Source organism: Panulirus ornatus, chromosome 45, assembly GCF_036320965.1.
Source record: "Panulirus ornatus isolate Po-2019 chromosome 45, ASM3632096v1, whole genome shotgun sequence".
Classification (NCBI taxonomy): Eukaryota; Metazoa; Arthropoda; class Malacostraca; order Decapoda; family Palinuridae; genus Panulirus; species Panulirus ornatus.
The window spans coordinates 465,442-486,826 of NC_092268.1; the positions used below are offsets into that span (position 1 = coordinate 465,442).

Here is a 21,385-nt window from a genome sequence, read left to right on the forward strand (position 1 = left end):
GATTGGTTGATGAAGTCAGTGGAGAAGATCGGATTGAGCATCTCAACAATGTAAGCATCTGAATTCTAAATATATACAATAATCTAACATGACTGAATGTACAGTGTAACTAGTAACAATTTGTTTCCAACAGGTGGTTCAAAAAGACTACAGTGGAAAAATCTTTGGTCACAAGATTTTCACAGAGCCTCTGTACATTGGAGGGAACTTCAATCCCACAGAGATAAATGATATTGATGTAAGCACACTTGCTGCAAGAATTCTAAGGCGGTCAGGTGAACAGGTCATCGACAGCATATAAACCTTCACTGGTGACATCATTGCAAGTATGTGTAATATAAATCATAATCTGTGCATCAGTGATCTTTTAATTTTTAAAAAAATTCTGTGGCCTGACCTTACCATGTAATAGCATGCATGAAATATGACCTACGTGTGTAGGCACTTGCAGCTTTTACCAAGGGAATAATATCTCTGTTGCCTGTTATCATTGTTCACTGCAGAATGTACAGTATTTGGTGTATTTTCTTGACCCTCATCATAGTCTGTGCTAGGGTAAGTTCTGGAAATAAATTCTAGTCTTTACTGCAATACTGGACTATCACATTAACTGCTTCCATTATTGCTGAGCTAATTAGGATGGTGCTTCACACCATGACTGTGGCTTTGGTATTTTGCAGATTTAAATTCCCAGTTGAAGTATGATTCCATCACAAGCAACCTAACTAAAGAGTTGGAAAAAATGTAGTTGAGCATATATCATCATAGAGAGTGTATTCATCAAGGTATGAAGTAAGATTTATGCACAAATTATTAGATTCAAAAGTTAACCTTGTTATTGTTTGGTCAAAATAACTGATGAAGGCAATGCAGTATTGTGGCATACAGAAGGGAATGGTTGAAGACAGGTGATGCCAGGAAAACTGACTCCACTGATTCCACTCTTGTTAATATCCATGGATGTAAAACCACCCCAGTTTGTGATTAGTACTCCATACTGTGGCATATAAAAGGCCCATAGTTTGAAGGAATAGTGGTTCCGACAATTTTGTATGGTTGCGCGGCATGGGCTATGGATAGAGTTGTGCGCAGGAGGGTGGATGTGCTGGAAATGAGATGTTTGAGGACAATGTGTGGTGTGAGGTGGTTTGATCGAGTAAGTAATGTAAGGGTAAGAGAGATGTGTGGAAATAAAAAGAGCATGGTTGAGAGAGCAGAAGAGTGTGTTTTGAAATGGTTTGGGCACATGGAGAGAATGAGTGAGGAAAGATTGACCAAGAGGATATATGTGTCGGAGGTGGAGGGAACGAGGAGAAGTGGGAGACCGAATTGGAGGTGGAAAGATGGAGTGAAAAAGATTTTGTGTGATCGAGGCCTGAACATGCAGGAGGGTGAAAGGAGGGCAAGGAAGAGAGTGAATTGGATCAATTTGGTATACCGGGGTTGACGTTTTGTCAGTGGATTGAATCAGGGCATGTGAAGCGTCTGGGGTAAACCATGGAAAGTTGTGTGGGGCCTGGATGTGGAAAGGGAGCTGTGGTTTCGGGCATTATTGCGTGGCAGCCAGAGACTGAGTGTGAACGAATGGGGCCTTTGTTGTCTTTTCCTAGTGCTACCTTGCACACATGAGGGGGGGAGGGGGATGGTATTCCATGTGTGGCGAGGTGGCGATGGGAGTGAATGGGGGCAGACAGTGTGAATTGTGTGCATGGGTATATATGTATGTGTCTGTGTATGTATATATATGTGTACATTGAGATGTATAGGTATGTATATTTGCGTGTGTGGACGTGTGTGTGTATATACATTGTGTATGGGGGTGGGTTGGGCCATTTCTTTCGTCTGTTTCCTTGCGCTACCTCGCAAACGCGGGAGACAGCGACAAAGCAAAATAAATAAATATAGATAGCTATTAAACCTACTTGATGATAATTGCAGCACCCATAACATACCACTATCCTTTGGGAAGCAGACTTTGCAATGATGATTGTGGTGTTTCCAGATTATACTTGAGGAAATGCTTATGATCAACATGTTTATATTATTACAGTGTTGAATTATGGCATTTTGAAATGGAATAAATGAAAAGAATGACTTAGATACAGGAAAAGGTTTAAATTTAGCACAGTTGCTGCAAAGGTGTTAATTGAAAGGATATATGTTAAGTATGAGAAAGAAAATAAGTATTAGTAGACCAAAGGTAGGGAAATCAAGTTGAAGTATGCAAGTGAAATCATCAGCATAAAATTGAATATTGTTTGGAATAGAGGAAAGATCATTTATAGATGGGAGAGAGTTTTTGGGTGATGACACAATCCTGAGGAACACCATTGTTGGTGGAATCGGAGTGAGAAGTTGCAACAACTATTGCTTTGGTGGAATGACCAGAGAGGAACCTATACCTAAGGAAATGCAGAAAAATAAAAGATACGGAGTTTAGAAATAGACATGCTTTAACTATATTCATTTACATTTCTCTCAATAAGGTGCAAGAGGTGAAAAAGAGGGCAAATGAGAGTTGGGGTGAGAGTATCATTAATTTTCAGGGAGAATAAAAAGATGTTTTGGAAGGAGGTAAATAAAGTGCGTAAGACAAGGGAGCAAATGGGAACTTCAGTGAAGGGGGCTAATGGGGAGGTGATGACAAGTAGTGGTGATGTGAGAAGGAGATGGAGTGAGTATTTTGAAGGTTTGTTGAATGTGTTTGATGATAGAGTGGCAGATGTGGGGTGTCTTGGTCGAGGTGGTGTGCAAAGTGAGAGGGTTAGGGAAAATGATTTGGTAAATAGAGAAGAAGTAGTAAAAGCTTTACGGAAGATGAAAGCCGGCAAAGCAGCAGGTTTGGATGGTATTGCAGTGGATATATTTATTTATTTTGCTTTGTCGCTGTCTCCCGCGTTAGCGAGGTAGCACAAGGAAACAGACGAAAGAATGGCCCAACCCGCCCACATACACATGTATATACATACATGTCCACCCATGCACAATATACATACCTATACATCTCAATGTACACATATATATACACACACAGACATATACATATATATACACATGTACATAATTCATACTGTCTGCCTTTATTTGTTCCCATCGCCACCTCGCCACACATGGAATAACAACCCCCTCCCCCCTCATGTGTGCGAGGTAGCGCTAGGAAAAACACCAAAGGCCCCATTTGTTCACACTCAGTCTCTAGCTGTCATGTAATAATGCACCGAAACCACAGCTCCCTTTCCACATCCAGGCCCCACACCTTTGCATGGTTTACCCCAGACGCTTCACATGCCCTGGTTCAATCCATTGACAGCACGTCGACCCCGGTATACCACATCGTTCCAATTCACTCTATTCCTCGCACGCCTTTCACCCTCCTGCATGTTCAGGCCCCGATCACTCAAAATCTTTTCACTCCATCTTTCCACCTCCAATTTGGTCTCCCACTTCTCCTCGTTCCCTCTACCTTTGACACATATATCCTCTTGGTCAATCTTTCCCCACTCATTCTCTCCATTTGACCAAACCATTTCAAAACACCCTCTTCTGCTCTCTCAACCACACTCTTTTTATTTCCACACATCTCTCTCACCCTTACATTGCTTACTCGATCAAACCACCTCACACCACATATTGTCCTCAAACATCTCATTTCCAGCACATCCACCCTCCTGCGCACAACTCTATCCATAGCCCACGCCTCGCAACCATACAACATTGTTGGAACCACTATTCCCTCAAACATACCCATTTTTGCTTTCCGAGATAATGTTCTCGACTTCCAAACATTCTTCAAGGCTCCCAGGATTTTTGCCCCCTCCCCCACCCTATGATTCACTTCCGCTTCCATGGTTCCATCCGCTGCCAGATCCACTCCCAGATATCTGAAACACTTCACTTCCTCCAGCTTTTCTCCATTCGAACTTACCTCCCAATTTACTTGACCCTCAACCCTACTGTACTTAATAACCTTGCTCTTATTCACATTTACTCTTAACTTTCTTCTTTCACACACTTTACCAAACTCAGTCACCAGCTTCTGCAGTTTCTTACATGAATCATCCACCAGCGCTGTATCATCAGCGAACAACAACTGACTCACTTCCCAAGCTCTCTCATCCACAACAGACTGCATACTTGCCCCTCTTTCCAAAACTCTTGCATTCACCTCCCTAACAACCCCATCCATAAACAAATTAAACAACCATGGAGACATCACACACCCCTGCCGCAAACCTACATTCACTGAGAACCAATCACTTTCCTCTCTTCCTACATGAACACATGCCTTACATCCTCGATAAAAACTTTTCACTGCTTCTAACAACTTGCCTCACACACCATATATTCTTAATACCTTCCACAGAGCATCTCTATCAGCTCTATCATATACCTTCTCCAGATCCATAAATGCTACATACAAATCCATTTGTTTTTCTAAGTATTTCTCGCATACATTCTTCAAAGCAAACACCTGATCCACACATCCTCTACCACTTCTGAAACCACACTGCTCTTCCCCAATCTGATGCTCTGTACATGCCTTCACCCTCTCAATCAATACCCTCCCATATAATTTACCAGGAATACTCAACAAACTTATACCTCTTTAATTTGAGCACTCACTCTTATCCCCTTTGCCTTTGTACAGTGGCACTATGCAAGCATTCCGCCAATCCTCAGGCACCTCACCATGAATCATACATATATTAAATAACCTTACCAACCAGTCAACAATACAGTCACCCCCTTTTTTAATAAATTCCACTGCAATGCCATCCAAACCTGCTGCTTTGCCGGCTTTCATCTTCCGTAAAGCTTTTACTACCTCTTCTCTATTTACCAAATCATTCTCTATTTACCAAATCATTTTCCCTAACCCTCTCACTTTGCACACCACCTCGATGAAGACACCCCACATCTGCCACTCTATCATCAAACACATTCAACAAACCTTCAAAATACTCACTCCATCTCCTTCTCACATCACCACTACTTGTTATCACCTCCCCATTTGCCCCCTTCACTGAAGTTCCCATTTGCTCCCTTGTCTTTATTAAAAAAGGGTGTGACTGTATTGTTGACTGGTTGGTAAGGTTATTTAATGTATGTATGATTCATGGTGAGGTGCCTGAGGATTGGCGGAATGTTTGCATAGTGCCATTGTACAAAGGCAAAGGGGATAAGAGTGAGTGCTCAAATTACAGAGGTATAAGTTTGTTGAGTATTCCTGGTAAAGTATATGGGAGGGTATTGATTGAGAGGGTGAAGGCATGTACAGAGCATCAGATTGGGGAAGAGCAGTGTGGTTTCAGAAGTGGTAGAGGATGTGTGGATCAGGTGTTTGCTTTGAAGAATGTTATTTTTTATTTTTTTTTATTTTGCTTTGTCGCTGTCTCCCGCGTTTGCGAGGTAGTGCAAGGAAACAGACAAAAGAAATGGCCCAACCCACCCCCATACACAATGTATATACATACACGTCCACACACGCAAATGTACATACCTGTACATCTCAATGTACACATATATATACACACACAGACACATACATATATACCCATGCACACAATTCACACTGTCTGCCTTTACTCATTCCCATCGCCACCTCGCCACACATGGAATACCATCCCCCTCCCCCCTCATGTGTGCAAGGTAGCACTAGGAAAAGACAACAAAGGCCCCGTTCGTTCACACTCACTCATTCTCTCCATGTGCCCAAACCATTTCGAAACATCCTCTTCTGCTCTCTTAACCACGCTCTTTTTGTTTCCACACATCTCTCTTACCCTTACATTTCTTACTCGATCAAACCACCTCACACCACACATTGTCCTCAAACATCTCATTTCCAGCACACCCACCCTCCTGCGCACAACTCTATCCATAGCCCACGCCTCGCAACCATACAACATTGTTGGAACTACTATTCCCTCAAACATACCCATTTTTGCTTTCCGAGATAATGTTCTCGACTTCCACACATTCTTCAAGGCTCCCAGGATTTTTGCCCCCTCCCCCACCCTATGATTCACTTCCGCTTCCATGGTTCCATCCGCTGCCAGATCCACTCCCAGATATCTAAAACACTTTACTTCCTCCAGTTTTTCTCCATTCAAACTTACCTCCCAATTGACTTGACCCTCAACCCTACTGTACCTAATAACCTTGCTCTTATTCACATTTACTCTTAACTTTCTTCTTTCACACACTTTACCAAACTCAGTCACCAGCTTCTGCAGTTTCTTACATGAATCAGCCACCAGCGCTGTATCATCAGCGAACAACAACTGACTCACTTCCCAAGCTCTCTCATCCACAACAGACTGCATACTTGCCCCTCTTTCCAAAACTCTTGCATTCACCTCCCTAACAACCCCATCCATAAACAAATTAAACAACCATGGAGACATCACACACCCCTGCCGCAAACCTACATTTACTGAGAACCAATCACTTTCCTCTCTTCCTACTCGTACACATGCCTTACATCCTCGATAAAAACTTTTCACTGCTTCTAACAACTTGCCTCCCACACCATATAATCTTGATACCTTCCACAGAGCATCTCTATCAACTCTATCATATCCCTTCTCCAGATCCATAAATGCTACATACAAATCCATTTGTTTTTCTAAGTGTTTCTCGCATACATTCTTCAAAGCAAACACCTGATCCACCTGAAGAATGTATGCGAGAAATACTTAGAAAAACAAATGGATTTGAATGTAGCATTTATGGATCTGGAGAAGGCATATGATAGAGTTGATAGAGATGCTCTGTGGAAGGTTTTAAGAATATATGGTGTGTGAGGCAAGTTGTTAGAAGCAGTGAAAAGTTTTTATCGAGGATGTAAGGCATGTGTACGAGTAGGAAGAGAGGAAAGTGATTGGTTCTCAGTGAATGTAGGTTTGCGGCAGGGGTGTGTGATGTCTCCATGGTTGTTTATATTTGTTTATGGATGGGGTTGTTAGGGAGGTGAATGCAAGAGTTTTGGAAAGAGGGGCAAGTATGCAGTCTGTTGTGGATGAGAGAGCTTGGGAAGTGAGTCAGTTGTTGTTCGCTGATGATACAGCGCTTGTGGCTGATTCATGTAAGAAACTGCAGAAGATGGTGACTGAGTTTGGTAAAGTGTGTGAAAGAAGAAAGTTAAGAGTAAATGTGAATAAGAGCAAGGTTATTAGGTACAGTAGGGTTGAGGGTCAAGTCAATTGGGAGGTAAGTTTGAATGGAGAAAAACTGGAGGAAGTAAAGTGTTTTAGATATCTGGGAGTAGATCTGGCAGCGGATGGAACCATGGAAGCGGAAGTGAATCATAGGGTGGGGGAGGGGGCGAAAATTCTGGGAGCCTTGAAGAATGTTTGGAAGTTGAGAACATTATCTCGGAAAGCAAAAATGGGTATGTTTTAAGGAATAGTAGTTCCAACAATTTTGTATGGTTGCGAGGCGTGGGCTATGGATAGAGTTGTGTGCAGGAGGGTGGATGTGCTGGAAATGAGATGTTTGAGGACAATATGTGGTGTGAGGTGGTTTGATCGAGTAAGTAATGTAAGGGTGAGAGAGATGTGTGGAAATAAAAAGAGTGTGGTTGAGAGAGCAGAAGAGGGTGTTTTGAAATGGTTTGGTCACATGGAGAGAATGAGTGGGGAGAGATTGACCAAGAGGATATATGTATCAGAGGTGGAGGGAACGAGGAGAAGGGGGAGACCAAATTGGAGGTGGAAAGATGGAGTGAAAAGATTTTGAGTGATCGGGGCCTGAACATGCAGGAGGGTGAAAGGCGTGCAAGGAATAGAGTGAAATGGAATGATGTGGTATACTGGGGTCGACGTGCTGTCAATGGATTGAGCCAGGGCATGTGAAGCGTTTGGGGTAAACCATGGAAAGTTGTGTGGGGCCTGGATGTGGAAAGGGAGCTGTGGTTTCGGTGCATTATTACATGACAGCTAGAGACTGAGTGTGAATGAATGGGGCCTTTGGTGTTTTTCCTAGTGCTACTTTGCACACATGAGGGGGGAGGTGGTGGTTATTCCATGTGTGGCGAGGTGGCAATGAGAACAAATAAATTCAGACAGTATGAATTATGTACATGTGTATATATGTATATGTCTGTGTGTGTATATATATGTGTACATTGAGATGTATAGGTATGCATATTGTGCGTGTGTGGACGTGTGTGTATATACATGTGTATGTGGACGGGTTTGGCCATTCTTTCATCTGTTTCCTTGCGCTACCTCGCTAACACGGGAGACAGCGACATAGCAAAATAAATAAATAATAAATAAATAAATCTGATGCCTGTGCCTTTTGGGAACTCCCTGAAGGGGGTGGCCGTGGATAAAGTCTCTATGACTGGTGAATTCCAGAGCCACTTCTTATCTGTTTAGTGTCTTGTCCTTAACAGGCTACTGGCAGAGGGCAACTCTAGATAGCGCAGTGTTTTCAGAGGTTCCTACCTGCTGTTCTTACCATATACATGTAATGTGTATACCTAATGTTCTTCCATTATTTTTCACCCTACTACTTACACCTAATGCTCCTTCCTATTGTTCATTTTAACTCCTATCAATTACCCCTACCATTTTGCCAAAAGATAGGGATAGTGCATAGCGGTTATTGCATAAATCTAGTTATGAAGACTGAATTGTCTGTGTTGTCAAATGTTATGTGACAAGTAGATTGTATGATTGTGGACCGAATGCTGGAAGTCCAGATGTGGGTGAGGCAGAAAGATTTAGCTGCTTGTGTTAGAGCGGTAAAACTAGACGACTATTGAAGTTCTGGCTTGTTGTGCAGCTGTGAGTAACCTTCCCAGTACCCAAGCAGGTAGTACCAGTAATTTACCTCCATGGTTGGTGGCCACCTACCAGCTACTACCTACCCATCTAGTTCTATGACACTTACTAGACTATTTCTACCTTTTGATAATGCAACACTGGCTGAAGATTAAGTTGGTGCTGCACTTTCCCAGTGAACACTTGTAGCCTAACTACACAACTCCCACGAAAGGCACCCAGTTTCTCTATTACCTGTATCCACATGATGTTATTTTTCATGTATTAAGAATATTTTTTTATATTTACAGCATATCTTTTATTGATAATCTTCCAGAGGATTTGTATGCTCCAGTGATTGATGGAGTTAACATGGACACAATTATGTTGGTGGATGAAGCTGGACACGTGGGGTAAACCATGGAAAGCTGTGTAGGTATGTATATTTGCATGTGTGGACGTATGTATATACATGTGTATGGGGGTGGGTTGGGCCATTTCTTTCGTCTGTTTCCTTGCGCTACCTCGCAAACGCGGGAAACAGCGACAAAGCAAAAAAAAGAAAAAAAAGATTTCTTGCCAGTCTTTGGGGGTATAATTAGTTATTTAACTGCCTGAAGTATTCTGTATGGACAGCATTTCAATGATGTATATTTTTTCAAGCTTCCTGTATCAATTATGGTATATTTTTTCTTCAACAGCTAAGGTACAGTTCCTTAATGATATATACATTGGTTTTCTTAAAGTGGATACCATCAACAATGTGAATATTAATGAGCTGTACCATTTGGCTGTTCTTCAGAATGAAGATGTGGTATGTTGCTCTCTTCTGATCCATATGACATTTGCAATTTTTGTATATGAATATAACCTAAGTGAACCATTTGATTTGACAGTACATTTGTGTTGCAGGTAATAAAATGTGACTTAAGTGTCACAAATGGTTTAACTGTGAGGAATCTCAAGATAAATTCAACCCTTTCTGGTAGAGGCAGCAAAGGGGTGCTGGTAAATGGTGTAGATGTGTCTGAAATAAGAAACCAAGCTGTCCTGACTTCTGGTGGTTCATCTGTAATTAGAGGTAGAAAGACATTTGTCAGTGCATTCACAGCTGATCACCTTAATGCTGGTAAGCCTAGATAATCTCAGATGACATTATACATGTTCTTCATATTTTCTCTTGACAACAGCATGTGACACTTGTCTTGCTCTGTCTTCTCGCCACCTCTGCTGTATATTCTTATGATATTTTGGTGAAAGGCTATATTTACAGCATGTATGCCACATATCCTGTTAATATCTGGTACTGTACCAGTTGCCACTTATCCTTTATACTCTTACTAATTTTTTGTTACCCATCATAGCGAGCCTCTACCCTAATTCCACTTCAGCAGTTTATTTATGGTATTGGGAGCGGGGGGCCAGAAATCCTCCCCTCCTTGTATTTTTAACTTTCTAAAATGGGAAACAGAAGAAGGAGTCACGCGGGGAGTGCTCATCCTCCTCGAATTCTCAGACTGGGGTGTCTAATTGTGTGTGGATGTAACCAAGATGTGAAAAAATGAGAGATAGGTAGTATGTTTGAGGAAAGGAACCTGGATGTTTTGGCTCCGAGTGAGACGAAGCTCAAGGGTAAAGGGGAAGAGTGGTTTGGGAATGTCATGGGAGTAAAGTCAGGGGTTAGTGAGAGGACAAGAGCAAGGGAAGGAGTAGCAGTACTCCTGAAACAGGAGTTGTGGGAGTATGTGGTAGAATGTAAGAAAGTAAATTCTCGATTGATATGGGTAAAACTGAAAGTTGATGGAGAGAGATGGGTGATTATTGGTGCATATGCACCTGGGCATGAGAAGAAAGATCATGAGAGGCAAGTGTTTTGGGAGCAGGTGAATGAGTGTGTTAGTGGTTTTGATGCACGAGACCGGGTTATAGTGATGGGTGATTTGAATGCAAAGGTGAGTAATGTGGCAGTTGAGGGAATAATTGGTAAACATGGGGTGTTCAGTGTTGTAAATGGAAATGGTGAAGAGCTTGTAGATTTATGTGCTGAAAAAGGACTGGTGATTGGGAATACCTGGTTTAAAAAGCGAGATATACATAAGTATACGTATGTAAGTAGGAGAGATGGCCAGAGAGCGTTATTGGATTACATGTTAATTGACAGGCGCACGAAAGAGAGACTTTTGGATGTTATTGTGCTGAGAGGTGCAACTGGAGGGATGTCTGATCATTATCTTGTGGAGGCTAAGGTGAAGATTTGTATGGGTTTTCAGAAAGAAGATTTGTATGGGTTTTCAGAAAAGAAGAGTGAATGTTGGGGTGAAGAGGATGGTGAGAGTAAGTGAGCTTGGGAAGGAGACTTGTGTGAGGGAGTACCAGGAGAGACTGAGTACAGAATGGAAAAAGGTGAGAACAATGGAAGTAAGGGGAGTGGGGGAGGAATGGGATGTATTTAGGGAATCAGTGATGGATTGCGCAAAAGATGCTTGTGGCATGAGAAGAGTGGGAGTTGGGTTGATTAGAAAGGGTAGTGAGTGGTGGGATGAAGAAGTAAGATTATTAGTGAAAGAGAGGAGAGAGGCATTTGGACAATTTTTGCAGGGAAAAAATGCAATTGAGTGGGAGATGTATAAAAGAAAGAGACAGGAGGTCAAGAGAAAGGTGCAAGAGGTGAAAAAGAGGGCAAATGAGAGAGTGTCATTAAATTTTAGGGAGAATAAAAAGATGTTCTAGAAGGAGGTAAATAAAGTGCATAAGACAAGGGAACAAATGGGAACTTCAGTGAAGGGCGCAAATGGGGAGGTGATAACAAGTAGTGGTGATGTGAGAAGGAGATGGAGTGAGTATTTTTAATGTTTGTTGAATGTGTTTGATGATAGAGTGGTAGATATAGGGTGTTTTGGTTGAGGTGGTGTGCAAAGTGAGAGGGTTAGGGAAAATGATTTGGTAAACAGAGAAGAGGTAGTAAAAGCTTTGTGGAAGATGAAAGCCGGGAAGGCAGCAGGTTTGGATGGTATTGCGGTGGAATTTATTAAAAAAGGGAGTGACTGTATTATTGACTGGTTGGTAAGGTTATTTAATGTATGTATGACTCATGGTGAGGTGCCTGAGGATTGGCGGAATGCTTGCATAGTGCCATTGTACAAAGGCAAAGGGGATAAGAGTGAGTGCTCAAATTACAGAGGTATAAGTTTGTTGAGTATTCCTGGTAAATTATATGGGAGGGTATTGATTGAGAGGGTGAAGGCATGTACAGAGCATCAGATTGGGGAAGAGCAGTGTGGTTTCAGAAGTGGTAGAGGATGTGTGGATCAGGTGTTTGCTTTGAAGAATGTATGTGAGAAATACTTAGAAAAGCAAATGGATTTGTATGTAGCATTTCTGGATCTGGAGAAGGCATATGATAGAGTTGATAGAGATGCTCTGTGGAAGGTATTAAGAATATATGGTGTGGAAGGCAAGTTGTTAGACGCATTGAAAAGTTTTTATCGAGGATGTAAGGCATGTGTACGTGTAGGAAGAGAGGAAAGTGATTGGTTCTCAGTGAATGTAGGTATGCGGCAGGGGTGTGTGATGTCTCCATGGTTGTTTAATTTGTTTATGGATGGGGTTGTTAGGGAGGTGAATGCAAGAGTTTTGGAAAGAGGGGCAAGTATGAAGTCTGTTGTGGATGAGAGAGCTTGGGAAGTGAGTCAGTTGTTGTTCACTGATGATACAGCGCTGGTGGCAGATTCATGTGAGAAACTGCAGAAGCTGGTGACTGAGTTTGGTGAAGTGTGTGAAAGAAGAAAGTTAAGAGTAAATGTGAATAAGAGCAAGGTTATTAGGTACAGTAGGGTTGAGGGTCAAGTCAATTGGGAGGTAAGTTTGAATGGAGAAAAACTGGAGGTTGTAAAGTATTTTAGATAACTGGGAGTGGATCTGGCAGCGGATGGAACCATGGAAGCGGAAGTGGAACATAGGGTGGGGGAGGGGGCGAAAATCTGGGAGCCTTGAAAAATGTGTGGAAGTCGAGAACATTATCTCGGAAAGCAAAAATGGGTATGTTTGAAGGAATAGTGGTTCCAACAATGTTGTATGGTTGCGAGGCGTGGGCTATGGATAGAGTTGTGCGCAGGAGGATGGATGTGCTGGAAATGAGATGTTTGAGGACAATGTGTGGTGTGAGGTGGTTTGATCGAGTAAGTAACGTAAGGGTAAGAGAGATGTGTGGAAATAAAAAGAGCGTGGTTGAGAGAGCAGAAGAGGGTGTTTTGAAATGGTTTGGGCACATGGAGAGAATGAGTGAGGAGAGATTGACCAAGAGGATATATGTGTCGGAGGTGGAGGGAACGAGGAGAAGAGGGAGACCAAATTGGAGGTGGAAAGATGGAGTGAAAAAGATTTTGTGTGATCGGGGCCTGAACATGCAGGAGGGTGAAAGGAGGGCAAGGAATAGAGTGAATTGGAGTCATGTGGTATACAGGGGTTGACGTGCTGTCAGTGGATTGAATCAAGGCATGTGAAGCGTCTGGGGTAAACCATGGAAAGCTGTGTAGGTATGTATATTTGCGTGTGTGGACGTGTGTATGTACATGTGTATGGGGGGGGGGGTTGGGCCATTTCTTTCGTCTGTTTCCTTGCGCTACCTCGCAAACGCGGGAGACAGCGACAAAGTATAAAAAAAAAAAAAAAAAAAAAAAAAAAGTTTGTTGAGTATTCCTGGTAAATTATATGGGAGGGTATTGATTGAGAGGGTGAAGGCATGTACAGAGCATCAGATTGGGGAAGAGCAGTGTGGTTTCAGAAGTGGTAGAGGATGTGTGGATCAGGTGTTTGCTTTGAAGAATGTATGTGAGAAATACTTAGAAAAGCAAATGGATTTGTATGTAGCATTTCTGGATCTGGAGAAGGCATATGATAGAGTTGATAGAGATGCTCTGTGGAAGGTATTAAGAATATATGGTGTGGAAGGCAAGTTGTTAGACGCATTGAAAAGTTTTTATCGAGGATGTAAGGCATGTGTACGTGTAGGAAGAGAGGAAAGTGATTGGTTCTCAGTGAATGTAGGTATGCGGCAGGGGTGTGTGATGTCTCCATGGTTGTTTAATTTGTTTATGGATGGGGTTGTTAGGGAGGTGAATGCAAGAGTTTTGGAAAGAGGGGCAAGTATGAAGTCTGTTGTGGATGAGAGAGCTTGGGAAGTGAGTCAGTTGTTGTTCACTGATGATACAGCGCTGGTGGCAGATTCATGTGAGAAACTGCAGAAGCTGGTGACTGAGTTTGGTGAAGTGTGTGAAAGAAGAAAGTTAAGAGTAAATGTGAATAAGAGCAAGGTTATTAGGTACAGTAGGGTTGAGGGTCAAGTCAATTGGGAGGTAAGTTTGAATGGAGAAAAACTGGAGGTTGTAAAGTATTTTAGATAACTGGGAGTGGATCTGGCAGCGGATGGAACCATGGAAGCGGAAGTGGAACATAGGGTGGGGGAGGGGGCGAAAATCCTGGGAGCCTTGAAGAATGTGTGGAAGTCGAGAACATTATCTCGGAAAGCAAAAATGGGTATGTTTGAAGGAATAGTGTTTCCAACAATGTTGTATGGTTGCGAGGCGTGGGCTATGGATAGAGTTGTGCGCAGGAGGATGGACGTGCTGGAAATATATATATATATATTTATTTATATATATATATTTATATATTATATATATATTTATATTTTTTTATTATATATATATATATATATATATATATATATATATATATATATATATATATATATATATATATATATATATATATATATATATATATATATATATATATATATATGTATATATATTTAAGGTGGTCATCCACCTTAAACATGCAAGAGAAGTGTGTGGCATGTTTAAGGTGGATGGTGAGTGGCGGGATCAAGTTAATTTGCTAGTGAGAGAGAGAGAGAGAGAGAGAGAGAGAGAGAGAGAGAGAGAGAGAGAGAGAGAGAGAGAGCTGTATGCATGTTACTTGCAAGGAAGGATTGCGATTGATTGGAAGATGTACCCTAGAAAGTGGCAGGAGGTTAAGAGGAAGATTCAGGGGCAGAAAAAAGAGATCACATTAGAATTAGGTGAGTGAGCATAAGCAAAAATCAGTGAGAACAAGAAAATGTGGTGAAAGGAGTATTATCTTGTAAGGAAAACAAAAACAAGAGATCAGATGTGAAAGGAGGCACATGGACAAGTGGTAATAGGCAGAGATGAAGTGAAGCAGAGATAAAATCGGTGCTTTCAAGGAATGTTGAATGTGTTTGATGATAGGAAGGCAAATGTGAGTGTTACTAGTACATAAAATGAGAGAGTTATGTCAAGTGATTTTGGTGAAAAAGGATGTGAAAGTCTTCCATATGATGAAATGTGGGAAGGCTGAGTGGATGGTATTGCAGTTGAATTTCACAAGTGAGTGAGTGACTTTCTTGTTTTTGGTTAGTTAGGATTTTCAGTGTGTATGTGGATCTTGATAAAGTGTCTAGGATTATCAATTTTGTATGGGTCATGATTAGATGCTAGAGGATTGCCAGATAGCCTGTAATAATATCATTAGGGCAAAGGGGACAAAGACGAGTGTTTGAATTAGAGGCACAAGTTTGTTGAACATACTTAAGTTGTTTGGAAGAGTGATGATGATTTAGATGATGGTATGCACAGAGGATCAAACTGGGGAAGGATTGTGGTTTCAGGAGTGGTATAGAATGTTTGTATCAGATGTTTGCCTTGAATATGTCAGAAATACTCAAAGAAAAGGGATGATTTGTATGTGGCATACATGGATCTGAAGCACATAAATCTACAAGCTCTTCACCATTCCCATTTACAACACCGAACACCCCAAGTACACCAATTATACCATCAACTTCCACATTACTCACCTTTGCATTCAAATCACCCATTGCTATAACCCAGTCTCATGCATCAAAGCTGCTAACACACTAAGCTGCTCTCAAAACACTTGCCTCTCATGATCTTTCTTCTCATGACCAAGCTCATAGGCACCAATAATCACCCATCTCTTTTTCCATCCAATTTCACTTTTACCCATATCAATCTAGAGTTTACTTTCTTAAACTCTATCACATACTCCCAGAACTCCTGCTTCATGAGTAGTGCTACTCCTTCCTTTTGCTCTTGTCCTTGTATTTGTATTGTATTGCTCTTGTATTTATATTTTATCAATATTTATGTATAATAATCTTGGTGGGAGTATTGGAGCATAAGACCACAAATAGAGATCAGTTGAGTGCTCCATTCCACCCCTCTCTCATCCTCCACGCCTTTTTGGCCTTACAGCTCATGGCATAAAAGCATTGTGTTTAAAAACAAGATGGCTAATGGAGAAGGGAAGGGAACCTGTAGGAAACTTGGTACCCCCTGATAAGAATCCTTTCAGAGACCCTGGCGCAAGGGACAATGTGTTGGCATTGGACAGAACCTGGTTATGTAAAATGGCAGGGGGAAATTGCAGAGAGGTCTGTGGGCTTCATCATGAATGGGGAGTTTTGGTTTTGGTGCAGTACACATGTCTGCTAGAGAATGGATGTGAGCAATTGGGGCCATTTCTATTTGTAGGTTCCTGCCGTTACCTTGATGATAATGGGAATTGCAAACAACTGGGAATGAAAGAAATGTCAAAAGATTATGATGTGTGGTATTGGTAGTAGTTAACACATACTTTTTTCTTTTCCCTTTCTGACCAAGAATATTAAGAATATAGATATCTGCAGGTTACTCGAGTGGAAGGGATGATGCTTACCCCCTGTGAGGAACTCCTTGCATTATTGACCTCTGAACCTCAGCCTCCACCGAAAGCTCTCGTTGCCTCCCATCCTGCCAAAGTCTCTTTTGCTTGTCTTCTCTCAGTTATTGATGAGTCAATTAGCAAAAGATTACTAACTTGTATGCTTGCATCAGTTAGAGCACGGGGTGAGTATAATTAGAAATGTTTCTTTGTTCTGTAATTTTCATATACCTAAGTGTCTTATCCCTGGGGATAGGGGAGAAAGAATACTTCCCACGTATTCCCTGCGTGTCATAGAAGGCGACTAAAAGGGGAGGGAGTGGGGGGCTGGAAATCCTCCCCTCTCTTGGTTTTTTTTAATTTTCCAAAAGAAGGAACAGAGAAGGGGGTCAGGTGAGGATATTCCCTCTAAGGCCCAGTTCTCTGTTCTTAACGCTACCTCGCCATTGCGGGAAATGGCAAATATTATGAAAAAAAAATATATATATATATATATATATATATATATATATATATATATATATATATTTTTTTTTTTTTTTTTTTTTTTTTTTTTTCCTTTGTCGCTGTCTCCCGCGTTTGCGAGGTAGCGCAAGGAAACAGACGAAAGAAATGGCCCAACCCACCCCCATACACATGTATATACATACGTCCACACACGCAAATATACATACCTACACAGCTTTCCATGGTTTACCCCAGATGCTTCACATACCTTGATTCAATCCACTGACAGCACGTCAACCCCGGTATACCACATCGCTCCAATTCACTCTATTCCTTGCCCTCCTTTCACCCTCCTGCATGTTCAGGCCCCGATCACACAAAATCTTTTTCACTCCATCTTTCCACCTCCAATTTGGTCTCCCTCTTCTCCTCGTTCCCTCCACCTCCGACACATATATCCTCTTGGTCAATCTTTCCTCACTCATTCTCTCCATGTGCCCAAACCATTTCAAAACACCCTCTTCTGCTCTCTCAACCACGCTCTTTTTATTTCCACACATCTCTCTCACCCTTACGTTACTTACTCGATCAAACCACCTCACACCACACATTGTCCTCAAACATCTCATTTCCAGAACATCCATCCTCCTGCGCACAACTCTATCCATAGTCCACGCCTCGCAACCATACACCATTGTTGGAACCACTATTCCTTCAAACATACCCATTTTTGCTTTCCGAGATAATGTTCTCGACTTCCACACATTCTTCAAGGCTCCCAGAATTTTCGCCCCCTCCCTATGATCCACTTCCACTTCCATGTTTCCATCCGCTGCCAGATCCACTCCCAGATATCTAAAACACTTCACTTCCTCCAGTTTTTCTCCATTCAAACTCACCTCCCAATTGACTTGACCCTCAACCCTACTGTACCTAATAACCTTGCTCTTATTCACATTTACTCTTAACTTTCTTCTTTCACACACTTTACCAAACTCAGTCACCAGCTTCTGCAGTTTCTCAACTTTCTTCTTTCACACACTTTACCAAACTCAGTCACCAGCTTCTGCAGTTTCTCACATGAATCAGCCACCAGCGCTGTATCATCAGCGAACAACAACTGACTCACTTCCCAAGCTCTCTCATCCCCAACAGACTTTATCCTTGCCCCTCTTTCCAAAACTCTCGCATTCACCTCCCTAACAACCCCATCCATAAACAAATTAAACAACCATGGAGACATCACACACCCCTGCCGCAAACCTACTTTCACTGAGAACGAATCACTTTCCTCTCTTCCTACACGTACACATGCCTTACATCCTCGATAAAAACTTTTCACTGCTTCTAACAACTTGCCTCCCACACCATATATTCTTAATACCTTCCACAGAGCATCTCTATCAACTCTATCATATGCCTTCTCCAGATCCATAAATGCTACATACAAATCCATTTGCTTTTCTAAGTATTTCTCACATACATTCTTCAAAGCAAACACCTGATCCACACATCCTCTACCACTTCTGAAACCACACTGCTCTTCCCCAATCTGATGCTCTGTACATGCCTTCACCCTCTCAATCAATACCCTCCCATACAATTTACCAGGAATACTCAACAAACTTATACCTCTGTAATTTGAGCACTCACTCTTATCCCCTTTGCCTTTGTACAATGGCACTATGCACGCATTCCGCCAGTCCTCAGGCACCTCACCATGAGTCATACATACATTAAATAACCTTACCAACCAGTCAACAATACAGTCACCCCCTTTTTTAATAAATTCCACTGCAATACCATCCAAACCTGCTGCCTTGCCGGCTTTCATCTTCCGCAAAGCTTTTACTACTTCTTCTCTGTTTACCAAATCATTTTCCCTAACCCTCGCACTTTGCACACCACCTCGACCAAAACACCCTATATCTGCCACTCTATCATCAAACACATTCAACAAACCTTCAAAATACTCACTCCATCTCCTTCTCACATCACCACTACTTGTTATCACCTCCCCATTTGCATTATTGGATTACGTGTTAATTGACAGGCGCGCGAAAGAGAGACTTTTGGATGTTAATGTCCTGAGAGGTGCAACTGGAGGGATGTCTGATCATTATCTTGTGGAGGCTAAGGTGAAGATTTGTATGGGTTTCCAGAAAAGAAGAGTGAATGTTGGGGTGAAGAGGGTGGTGAGAGTAAGTGAGCTTGGGAAGGAGACTTGTGTGAGGAAGTACCAGGAGAGACTGAGTACAGAATGGAAAAAGGTGAGAACAATGGAAGTAAGGGGAGTGGGGGAGGAATGGGATGTATTTAGGGAATCAGTGATGGATTGCGCAAAAGATGCTTGTGGCATGAGAAGAGTGGGAGGTGGGTTGATTAGAAAGGGTAGTGAGTGGTGGGATGAAGAAGTAATAGTATTAGTGAAAGAGAAGAGAGAGGCATTTGGACGATTTTTGCAGGGAAAAAATGAAATTGAGTGGGAGACGTATAAAAGAAAGAGACAGGAGGTCAAGAGAAAGGTGCAAGAGGTGAAAAAAGGGCAAATGAGAGTTGGGGTGAGAGAGTATCATTAAATTTTAGGGAGAATAAAAAGATGTTCTGGAAGGAGGTAAATAAAGTGCGTAAGACAAGGGAGCAAATGGGAACTTCACTGAAGGGCGCAAATATATATATATATCAGCAGTTAATTTTATTTTAGATATTAATTTGTCATAATATATTTGTAATGAACAATGCTAGTGTATTCGTTAATTAAAAGATGCGTAAGAAGACTTTAAAATTAAAATTTTTGAGAATAGTTTTAAAATCATAGTAGTTAGGGGTGTGTACATCATGGGAAATGTGAGTTTTGAGTATGAAGTTAGTGAAAAACAGATGTAATTGAAGCAGACATGAAAACATGCCTTGTGCCATCATTAGAGATAATTAAAGTGTGTCTAGTTAGTATATATATAAAAACATGCCTTGTACCATCATTAAAGATAAAGTGTGTCTAGTTAGTATATATATAAAAACATGCCTTGTACCATCATTAATGATAATTAAAGTGTGTCTAGTTAGTATATATATAAAAACATGCCTTGTACCCTCATTAGAGATAATTAAAGTGTGTCTAGTTAGTATATATATATAAAAACATGCCTTGTACCATCATTAAAGATAATTAAAGTGTGTCTAGTTAGTATATATATAAAAACATGCCTTGTGCCATCATTAAAGATAATTAAAGTGTGTCTTGTTAGTATATATTTAAAAACATGCCTTGTGCCATCATTAAAGATAATTAAAGTGTGTCTAGTAATTAAAGTGTGTCTAGTTAGTATATATATAAAAACTTGCCTTGTACCATCATTAGAGATAATTAAACTGTGTCTAGTAAGTGTATATAGAAAACCTAATTGTATGTATTGATATATACACACACAGACACACACATATATACCTATGCACACAGTTCACACTGTCTGCCTTTATTCATTCCCATCGCCACCTCGCCACACATGGAATACCATCCCCCTCCCCCCTCATGTGTGTGAGGTAGCACTAGGAAAAGAAAACAAAGGCCCCATTTGTTCACACTCAGTCTCTATCTGTCATGCAATAATGCCCGAAACCACAGCTCCCTTTCCACATCCAGGCCCCTCACAACTTTCCATGGTTTACCCTAGACGCTTCACATGCCCTGATTCAATCCACTGACAGCACGTCAACCCTGGTATACCACATCGATCCAGTTCACTCTATTCCTTGCCCTCCTTTCACCCTCCTGCATGTTCAGGCCCCGATCACACAAAATCTTTTTCACTCCATCTTTCCACCTCCAATTTGGTCTCTCACTTCTCCTCGTTCCCTCCACCTCCGACACATATATCCTCTTGGTCAATCTTTCCTCACTCATTCTCTCCATGTGACCAAACCATTTCAAAACACCCTCTTCTGCTCTCTCAACCACGCTCTTTTTATTTCCACACATCTCTCTTACCCTTACATTACTTACACGATCAAACCACCTCACTCCACACATTGTCCTTAAACATCTCATATCCAGCACATCCACCTTCCTGCGCACAACTCTATCCATAGCCCACGCCTCGCAACCATACAACATTGTTGGAATCACTATTCCTTCAAACATACCCATTTTTGCTTTCCGAGATAATGTTCTCGACTGCCACACATTCTTCAAGGCTCCCAGGATTTTCGCCCCCTCCCCCACCCTATGATTCACTTCCGCTTCTATGGTTCCATCCGCTGCCAGATCCACTCCCAGATATCTAAAACACTTTACTTCCTCCAGTTTTTCTCCATTCAAACTTACCTCCCAATTGACTTGACCCTCAACCCTACTGTACCTAATAACCTTGCTCTTATTCACATTTACTCTTAACTTTCTTCTTTCACACACTTTACCAAAC

At 41.5% G+C, this 21,385-nt stretch overlaps 2 protein-coding genes across 57 annotated transcripts in view; one reads left to right on the forward strand and one right to left on the reverse strand.

Annotated features, from left to right (window-relative positions):
- Nucleotides 1-21,385, forward strand: part of IleRS (Isoleucyl-tRNA synthetase) — a 415,824-nt gene that overhangs the window by 321,304 nt on the left and 73,135 nt on the right. For 4 of the 9 annotated variants that reach the window (XM_071688289.1, XM_071688288.1, XM_071688292.1 and 1 more), the window contains exons 15-18: nt 134-326; nt 9,109-9,207; nt 9,684-9,900; nt 16,504-16,702. The exons of 1 other annotated variant lie outside the window; for it this stretch is intronic. The gene's annotated coding sequence lies outside the window, so the exon portion shown is untranslated. The remainder of the gene's footprint in view (nt 1-133; nt 327-9,108; nt 9,208-9,683; nt 9,901-16,503; nt 16,703-21,385) is intronic. 4 more of the 9 variants (XM_071688294.1, XM_071688295.1, XM_071688290.1 and 1 more) reach the window with 3 other exon arrangements.
- Nucleotides 1-21,385, reverse strand: part of LOC139762964 (uncharacterized) — a 614,722-nt gene that overhangs the window by 175,475 nt on the left and 417,862 nt on the right. The window lies entirely within an intron of this gene.